General features: G+C 42.8%; 1 non-coding gene across 1 annotated transcript; it reads right to left on the bottom strand.

The window, feature by feature from the left end:
- Positions 1–9,870: 9,870 nt before the first annotated feature.
- On the bottom strand, positions 9,871–9,946 carry trnaa-ugc. Its single transcript has one exon. It is a non-coding gene; the product is annotated as a tRNA-Ala (tRNA).
- Between the last annotated feature and the right edge of the window lie 244 nt (positions 9,947–10,190).

Raw genomic sequence — 10,190 nt, 5'->3', positions numbered from 1 at the left:
ATTTTTTAAACAAGCCTTAGAAAGTTGGTTGCAATTTCAGTTTAATCCACCTGAAAGGACGGAACAAATAGTACAACAAATATTGTGGTTAAATTCAAATATAGTAATTGATAAAAAAAACTGTATTTATTGAAGAAATGTTTAAAAAAAGGTATAATTTTTGTGAATGATATCATAAATAGGACTGGTGGAGTAATGTCACACATGCAGCTAACACAGACATATGGAAATGTCTGCTCTACCCAAAATTACAACCAATTAATTGCAGCATTACCACAAAAATGGAAGAGGCAAGTAGAAGGGGAAAAAAGTAAGGAACTTGTATGTCGGCCCTATATTAAAGAACATAAATGGTTAAAGAAAAGTGTGATAAATAAAAACATATACCAATTTAATTTAAGGACCAAAAAACTGACAGCTGTGCCATATAAATTGCAAAATAGTTGGGAAGAGATTTTTGATGTACCCATTCCATGGCACATGGTTTATGAATTGATACGCAAAACAACGCCGGATTCAAAACTTCGAATTTTTCAATTTAAATTACTGTACAAAATTCTTGCAACTAATAGAATGTTATATATATGGGGGATACAATCTTCCCAGCTCTGCAGATTCTGCTGTGAGGAGGCAGAGTCACTAGATCATTTATTTTGGTATTGTCCGTATGTAGCTCGTTTTTGGTCACAGGTCCAGGAATGGCTGAAGAATTGCAACATTTGCGTAGAACTAACGCTACAGATAGCAATACTGGGGGATTTGAAAAGCCATAGTCAATCAATCAATAATATAATAATTATTTTAGCAAAAATGTTTATTTTTAATTTACAATCCGTGGAAGCTATGAGAATAGGAAGATTCAAATCTTTTGTGAAGCATCACAGCACAGTTGAAAAATATATGGCAAATAAAAATCCGAAATGGATGATGTTGGAAGATAGATGGGAAGGGTTGAGTGGAGCTGAAGGGTGGGACTAATAACAAGATAAACAATGTAGGGCTTACGGGATCTGTGAAATGTGTATAGGGGCGGAGCTTTTGTGAAATAGCAGTTACAAGTGGAAATCAAACTGGATGGACAACAGAAATAGAGGAAGGACTAAGAACAAACAAGAGAGAACTATTATAAAGTAGACTGTGTCTGTAAAATGTGTATAAGATGTATAAATTGAAGGTAAAAACAGAAATGTTTATCAGTTTACTCCAATTGGGGGATCGGTGGTAGGGTTTGCGGGGAATAATAATAAAGGTATATTCTTTAAAAAAGTATGTATGTCTATATAGGTATGTGTATGTATATATGTGTATATGTATGCATACGTGTATGGATATATATATTTACCCAAAAAAATATGGGGGATTGGAAATGATGCAGACGATTACATTGGAAGCAACATTCTTTCCGCAATATTAAGCTGATCCACCCCTAAATTAAAAAAAAAAATTAAAAAAAAAAAATTATAAGATTAAAACAAAAATAAAAACATTAAAAAAAAAAAAAATAACAAATAATAAAGGAGGTGAAAAAAAAAAGAAAAAAAAGAAAAAAAAATAAATAGAAAAAAGAAAAAGAAAAAAAGAAAAAGCAAGAAACACGAACAATGGCCATTAGACCGGTGGAAATTTGTCCTTTGGTCTGGAGTCCAAATTGGAGAGTTTTGGTTCCAACCGCCATGTCTTTGTGAGATGCGGTGTGGGGGAACGGATGATCTCTGCATGTGTGGTTCCCACCATGAAGCATGGAGGAGGAGGTATTATGGCACACTTAACCAGCATGGCTACCACAGCATTCTGCAGCAATACGTCATCCCATGTGGTTTGGGCTTAATGGGACTATCATTTGTTTTTCAACAGGACAATGACCCAACACACCTCCAGGCTGTGTAAGGGCTATTTTACCAAGAAGGAGAGTGCCGGAGTGCTGCATCAGATGACCTGGCCTCCACAATCCCCCGACCTCAACCAAATGGTTGAGATGGTTTGGGATGAGTCGGACCGCAGAGTGAAGGAAAAGCGGTCAACAAGTGCTCAGCATATGTGTGAACTCCTTCAAGACTGTTGGAAAAGCATTCCATGTGAAGCTGGTTGAGATAATGCCAAGAGTGTGCAAAGCTGTCATCAAGGCAAAGGGTGGCTATTTGAAGAATTTCAAATATAAAATATATTTTGATTTGTTTAACATTTTTTGCTTACTGCATGATACCATATGTGTTATTTCATAGTTTTGATGTCTTCACTATTATTCTACAATGTAGAAAAGTGCAAATAAAGAAAAACCCTTGAATGAGTAGGTGTTCTAAAACTTTTTACATGTAGTGTAAATGCTTTGATTTCTAAGACATTCTAAGGTTTGTATCAGCCACAACTGAAGTTGCGAAATAACTACATTTAGAGTGTAGGACCCTTTCTTAAATTACTACTTTTATGCTCAACACAAGCTCAACATTGCGCACTCGGGAATGGGAATAATATCCTTGTTATTTCATTCAGTTCAATTATTTTGATCTTACTATAAAATCATGTAATGGAAAATAATGGCACTGGATTTATAAGCATGTCTTGTGTGCTAAATGACCTAGCCTACAGCATAGGCTGCCATTGGAATGGCACATAGCCAGATAACATTTAGTAGGCCAACTCAGAATATGCTATTCTGTTCTTTTGAAATACATTTTCTTCATATCATAATGTTTAGACCTGCCTAAAAGAAATGGATTTATTGTGATGGTGTATATTAAATTGATTAATAATTGTTTTTTAAAATGTAGATGTTCCACAGGGGCACATTAGCGGTTTGTATAAACAGGCAGGTCACCTGTGATACAAGTCAGTATTCGACGTCCATCCATGTCTGAGGACGTCAGGAGATGACATGGAAACCGGCCACTAGGGGCAACAGTTAGTGCTGTTAGCTTCTAGTAGGTTTCAGTTTTGCTAGAGTGTTGTGGACAGGGATGGCGGATGGGTGCAAGCATCTGCTTCTGGTTCCAAAGGTTGCATGTTTTTGATGTTTTTGTTTTAAGCCTATCCCAAACCTTAACCCTTACCTTAACCATTTGGAGTTAATGCCTAACCTTAAGAATTCTGAGTTAATGCCTAAACCTGACCTTAACCTTAAAATTCTGAGTTAATGCCTAAACTGAACCATAAACAGTTTGAATTTTGCCATTTTGAACAACTACGTCATTTGAAGTTTGAGAAACATGTAGGAAAGCCTAATTCAATCAAATGTATTTATAAAGCCCTTCTTACATCAGCTGATGTCACAAAGTGCTGTACAGAAACCCTGCCTATAACCCCAAACAGCAAGCAAAGCAGGTATAGAAGCATGGTGGCTAGGAAAAACTCCCTAGAAAGGCCAGAACCTAGGAAGAAACCTCGAGAGGAACCAGGCTATAAGGGTGGCCAGTCCTCTTCTGGCTCTGTCGGGTAGAGATTATAACAGAACATGGCCAAGATGTTCAAATGTTCATAGATGACCAGCAGGGTCAAATAATAATAATCACAGTGGTTGTCGAGGGTGCAACAGGTCAGCACCTCAGGAGTAAATGTCAGTTGGCTTTTCATAGCCGATCATTCAGAGTATCTTTACTGCTCCTGCTGTCTCTAGAGAGTTGAAAACAGCAGGTCTGGGACAGGTAGCACATCCGGTGAACAGGTCAGGGTTCCATAGCTGCAGGCAGAACAGTTGAAACTGGAGCAGCAACACAGCCAGGTGGACTGGGGACAGCAAGAAATCATCAGGCCAGGTAGTCCTGAGGCATGGTCCTAGGGCTCAGGTGCTCAAAAAAGAAAGAAAGAGAAAAAGAGAGAAAGAGAGAGAAAGAGAAAGAATTAGAGAGCGCATACTGAAATTCACACAGGACACCGGATAAGACAGGAGAAATACTCCAGATATAACAGACTGACCCTAGCCTCCCGACACTGCCTTTAAACTGCCTTTTACTCAGGCCCACAAGCTAGGATATGTATATAATTGGTAGATGTAGATTGAAAACTCTAAAGTTTCCAAAACTGTTAAAATAATGTCTGTGAGTATAACAGAACTGATTTGGCAGGCGAAACCCCGAGGACAAACCATCCAGGGGAGAAAAAAATTCACCGGACAGGTAGCACGTCCGGTGAACAGGTCAGGGTTCCATAGCCGCAGGCAGAACAGTTGAAACTGGTGCAGCAGCACGGCCAGGTGGACTGGGGACAACAAGGAGTCAAGGCGCAACTTCACGTTCTTTTACTTTTCCTATTATTTCACTTTGTACCATCTCAGCTAAGCCCTCAAGAACTTTGTTCTGGATTTGGTGGCTTGTGTACTTAGCATTGCCACATGCATTCATCATTTTCTCTATGAGAGGGTCAAAATTACCCTTGTTGTGAGAGTCAAACTCTCGATGACCTCTCTGCGCTATATTTTGAGTGGTAGTTAATAGGAGCACATATGCAATTGTTTTAATTAAAGTACAGTTTTCCTCCACTTTCTTTCTCCGGTACTCATTTATGATATCTAACATTGATGAGTTGCTGTCAATAGCCCTTTTATGCTGATTCCAAGCATACATAGCATTGATATGATGCTCTGCCATCGAATGGAGCTTAAACCCAGAATCTTTAAACAGCGCCTTTTTCCAGTTACAAAAACCTAACTGTGATGTGAAGCCAGATTCAGGTGTATTGGGCAGAGAAAAATGCCTACAGGTGAAACAATAAGTCGAATCTTGACTTACAGAATATTCAAGCCATGAATTGTCCTTATACCAGGAGCTGTTGAAAGCCCTTTTGAAAGCCCTTTTCCTAGTACCATGAGTTCTGGAAAATGTTTTCAAACACGGCTGTACAGGACCCGCTTCTCTGGATCTTGAAATGTCTGAAATACATGTTAAATAATGTGTCATAGCTCTATGGAAATGTATAATTTAGGGATCCACAAAATTAGATTCTAACAGGTGCTAAAACTAAAATGTGTAGTTTAAAGTATAGACCTGGCCTACCATTGGGTCCTTTTGGAACAGCATATCTGGTGTTTGATGCAGTAGGAAGGGGCTCAATGACATCTCCTGGCAGCTCTGACTCATTGTCTTGCTCAGAGCCAGACATCTGTGTCATCCCTTGATACATCTATTACATTAAAATAACACAAGAACCATTAGCGTATAATCACAATAAAAATGCCACAGCCATCAAAACAAGAACACACATGAATCAACAACCAACATTTTAAAGTGAGGCTTAATCTGACAAAATCATCTGTTACAAGCTGAAGCTAAACTTACATTTTGAACTGGGCATCTGACTGCATGGTAGATGCTCTGACCTGGTGGTGGTAGACTGGGTCCTTGTGAAGTCTGCCCACACTGACTGACTACTTTGACTCTGGGGTCCGGTGGTGATGCAAGGCCTTGGGTCTGTCTGCACCTGATCTGCCTGTTTGTGCATCTTTAAAAATAAGTCCGAAATCTCTCCCTTTCTTTTCATTGACCCTATGCAAAAATAAGAGTCTATGGTTACATCTAAGCATCCAATTACCCACATTTTAGTCCAATCTCAATTACAAATCCCCATTATCATAACTGTACCTTAAAATCAACTACCAGCCTAGTATATCTAGTTATATCATGGCTAGCCCAACTCTGCAGTAAGTAACTTAAATAGCTATAATTTCTTACACCTTTACGATAGCAAACAGGCTATCTGCAAATTGTGATCATTGATAATAACAATTGTTCATTTTTAGTTCAAGTACGAAAATCCAACTGAGTTAATGGATTTCCAATTGCTGAATGTTAACTTGTTGAACACTGACAGCTGTAGCCTACTAGTCACCCCACATTAGCTAAACATTCGTATACTGTAACTTACAACACTGCACATGCTTGTATTACTAGCACAGATGTAAACATAATGTTAGGCTGAATTGGGAACCGCTCACCTGATTAACTGTCTGTTAATGGAGCCAAAGGTCTACCATTAACTTACACAGCGACTCAACTTTCATAAAATTTGTTCAGGAAACCTAAACCCGATGCTAAACCTTAAAACTTACTTCAAAAATTATGCTTTTGCCAATCGCGAAAAGAGCTCGTAGAGCTGTGGAAATATTCTCTCTTCTTCTGTATCTCACAACCAACGTTTTATTCTTTCGTCCTCGTCTTGAAAAATGCGCCACCGAACGTCAAAATAAATGCTTCTTTCAGCAAGAGGTGAAATGAGATGTCAAGCAGCATCAAACTGCCAGTAGCGAATTACAATTTGGGGTGGCACATCAGATGTCAGGGGTGTCCAGTGCCACCCCAGACACCCCTCTGGCTCCGCCCCTGTGTGGTGACCCATAATTCACGGCAGGTGGGGTAGAGCCTGTCTTGCATGTTATTTTGGCATTAATACATGTCACATATCAGTTAGCAAACAATGTAAAAAAATATAATTTAGTTAAAGCCGCATACAAACATGGTCTCTTTTTTGTTTTCATGAGTAAGGCAGCGCCATAATACTGGTGTTTCAGCCTAGCTCAGTGCTTTCTGTGGTGGTGGGGCAAGGCAGCAGAAAATACAGAGTGTTACGCTATGATTGGCTCAGTGTTCTGTCACTCATGGGGACACTACGTCACTGCCAAGTCTGAGAGTAGAGCTACAAAATTCTTGCCCCATGGGTGCTGCCATAGAGTTACATTAGAAGTTCCAATCCAAGAAGGCTCAAGGTCATTGGCCACAGATAAAATTACTTCAAATCACATTATATGTACAGTAGCTTTGATTGGACTGATCATGTCAACATGTCATCATACTCATGTCATCATACTCTCTCAAAATCTTAGCTAGCAGTCCTCATCATGAATCAAGTCGACAATCTACAGGCAAATCCTTTTTTTAAATATATTTATTTTACCAAGTTGGGAATAAACGAGCTCCGACTGGGAAAAAACGTTTTGAACGGTCATCCAACTCTGAAATGTAAATAGGCCTCTTTCTAGAGCTACACCCTTAAGATCAACGACTTCATCATTATTTGACTTGTTTCCCCCCCAGAGTTCCCAGTTGTTTTGAAAGCACCATAAATGCAGAGAAGGACTGATGACAAAATTTGGCCACAAAGGACCGCCGCGCCACCTTCCTGTTCAGTTGCGCACAGCACAACAAGGTGAGTCCAAAAATGTATTGTATGTTGCTGCATAAATTATATAATATGCCAGGGAGATATGTATACTGTAGCTAAGAAAGTAGTACTAAATGTATGTGGTGTAGTAAGATGTTAGCGCATGTGCCACACCCTAATAATTTGGTCTATTTACTCCTCTTAATTTCCCTACTGTTCTGACCTGTTTTAGAGAAATGTAATCAAATATTGGAAGAGCTTTCATTATCTGCTTATATTCCCCCTTAACTTATCCCACAGTTCTGACTTGGTGTACAGTGAGAACACTAAGAATGGCCCATGTTCTGAATTATGTCACTGTACATTCCAAAAGGGCTAAGCAAATACAGTTGAAGTCAGAAGTTTTTACACCTTAGCCAAATACATTTAAACTCAGTTTTTCACAATTCCCTGTTTTAGGTCAGTTAGGATAACCACTGTATTTTAATAATGTGAAATGTCAATAATAGTGGAGAGAATGATTTATTTCAGCTTATATTTCTTTCATCACATTCCCAGTGGGTCAGAAGTTTAAATACACTCAATTAATATTTGGTAGCATTGCCTTTAAATTGTTTAACTTGGGTCAAACATTTTGGGTAGCCTTCCACAAGCTTCCCATAATAAGTTGGGTGAATTTTGGCCCATTCTTCCTGACAGAGCTGGTGTAACTGAGTCAGGTTTGTAGGCCTCCTTGCTCGCACACGCTTTTTCAGTTCTGCCCACAAATTTTCTATGGGATTGAGGTCAGGGCTTTGTGGTGGCCACTCCAATACCTTGACTTTGTTGTCATTTTGCCACAACTTTGGAAGTATGCTTGGGGTCATTGTCCATTTGGAAGACCGATTTGCGACCAAGCTTTAAACTTCCTGACTGATGTCTTGAGATGTTGCTTCAATATATCCACATAATTTTCCTGCCTCATGATACCATCTATTTTGTGAAGTGCACCAGTCCATCCTGCAGCAAAGCATCCCCATAACATGATGCTGCCACCCCCGTGCTTCAGTTGAGATGGTGTTCTTTGGCTTGCAAGCCACCCCCTTTTTCCTCCAAACATAACGATGGTCATTCTGACCGAACAGTTCTATTTTTGTTTCATCAGACCAGAGGACATTTCCAAATAGTACGATCTTTGTCCCCATGTGCAGTTGCAAACAGTAGTCTGGCTTTTTTTATGGCGGTTTTGGAGCAGTGGCTTCTTCCTTGCTGAGAGGCCTTTCAGTTTTTTTATTTCACCAGGTAGGCTAGTTGATGACAAGTCCTCATTTACAGGTGCGACCTGGCCAAGATATAGGTTATGTCGATATAGGACTCGTTTTACTGTGGATATAGATACATTTGTACCTCTTTCCTCCAGCAACTTCACAAGGTCCTTTGCTGTTGTTCTGGGATTGATTTGCACCTTTTGCACCAAAGTACGTCCATCTCTAGAAGACAGAATGCGTTTCCTTCCTGAGCGATATGGCGGCTGCGTAGTCCCATGGTGTATATAGTTGTGTACTATTGTTTGTACAGATGAACATGGTACTTTTAGGCATTTGGAAATTGCTCCCAAGGATGAACCAGATTTTTGGAGGTCTACAAATTTTTTTCTGAGGTTTTGGCTGATTTCTTTTTATTTTCCCATGATATCAAGCAAAGAGGCACTGAGTTTGAATGGACAGGAGGGAGACTCAGGCGGCGCTGGACAGGAGGGAGACTCAGGCGGCGCTGGACAGGAGGGAGACTCAGGACAGACGGGCGGCTCTGGCAGCTCCGGACTGAGGGGCAGCTCCTGACTGACGGGCTGCTCAGGCGGCGCTGGACGGGAGGGCTGCTCAGGCGGCGCTGGACGGGAGGGAGACTCAGGCGGCGCTGGACGGGAGGGAGACTCAGGCGGCGCTGGACGGGAGGGAGACTCAGGCGGCGCTGGACGGGAGGGAGACTCAGGCGGCGCTGGACGGGAGGGAGACTCAGGCGGCGCTGGACGGGAGGGAGACTCAGGCGGCGCTGGACGGGAGGGAGACTCAGGCGGCGCTGGACGGGAGGGAGACTCAGGCGGCGCTGGACGGGAGGGAGACTCAGGCGGCGCTGGACGGGAGGGAGACTCAGGCGGCGCTGGACGGGAGGGAGACTCAGGCGGCGCTGGACGGGAGGGAGACTCAGGCCTGCCGAGGTGCACTGTAGGCCTGGTGCGTGGTGCCGGAACTGGTGGTACCGAACTGGGGACACGCACCTCAGGGCGAGTGCGGGGTGCTGGAACTGGAGGCCTGGTACGTGGTACTGGCACCGGAGGGCTGGTGCGTGGGGCTGCCACAGGAAGGCTGGTGCGTGGAGAAGGCACCGGATACACCGGACCGTGGAGGCGCACTACAGGTCTCGAGCACCGAGCCTGGCCAACCCTACCTGGCTGAATGCTCCCCGTAGCCAGGCCAGTGCGGCGAGGTGGAATAGCCCGCACTGGGCTGTGCTGGCGAACCTGGGACACCATGCGTAGGGCTGGTGCCATGTACCCCGTCCCGAGGAGACGCAGATGCGCTGAGCCGGCTTCATGTCACCTGGCTCGATGCCCACTCTTGCCCGCCGATACGAGGTGCTGCTATGTACCGCACCGTGCGCCTCACGGCATAACACGGTGCCTGCCCGGTCCCTCTCTCTCCACGGTAAGCACGGGGAGTTACATTTACATTACATTTAAGTCATTTAGCAGACGCTCTTATCCAGAGCGACTTACAAGTACATACATTCATACTTTTTTTGTACTGGCCCCCCGTGGGAATCGAACCCACAACCCTGGCGTTGCAAGCGCCATGCTCTACCAACTGAGCCACACGGGGCCCTGTGTTGAGTTGAGTTGGCTCAGGTCTCCTACCTGGCTTAGCCATACTCCCCGTGTGCCCCAATAAATTCCCCAGCCTGTGCTCAGGGTCCCTTGCCATCTAATATCTCCTCCTAAGTCCAGTTCTCCAGGTATCGCTGCCTCTCGTCACCACGCTGCTTGGTCCTTTCTTGGTGGGTGGTTCTGTAACGGCTGTCCTCCTCCTCATCTGAGGAGGAGTAGTAACAAGGATCGGAGGACCAAT

Source organism: Salvelinus namaycush, chromosome 34 (assembly GCF_016432855.1).
Source record: "Salvelinus namaycush isolate Seneca chromosome 34, SaNama_1.0, whole genome shotgun sequence".
In the NCBI taxonomy this organism is placed as follows: domain Eukaryota; kingdom Metazoa; phylum Chordata; class Actinopteri; order Salmoniformes; family Salmonidae; genus Salvelinus; species Salvelinus namaycush.
Note: the sequence above shows the minus strand (reverse complement) of the source record. Positions and strands in the feature narration are given on the sequence as shown.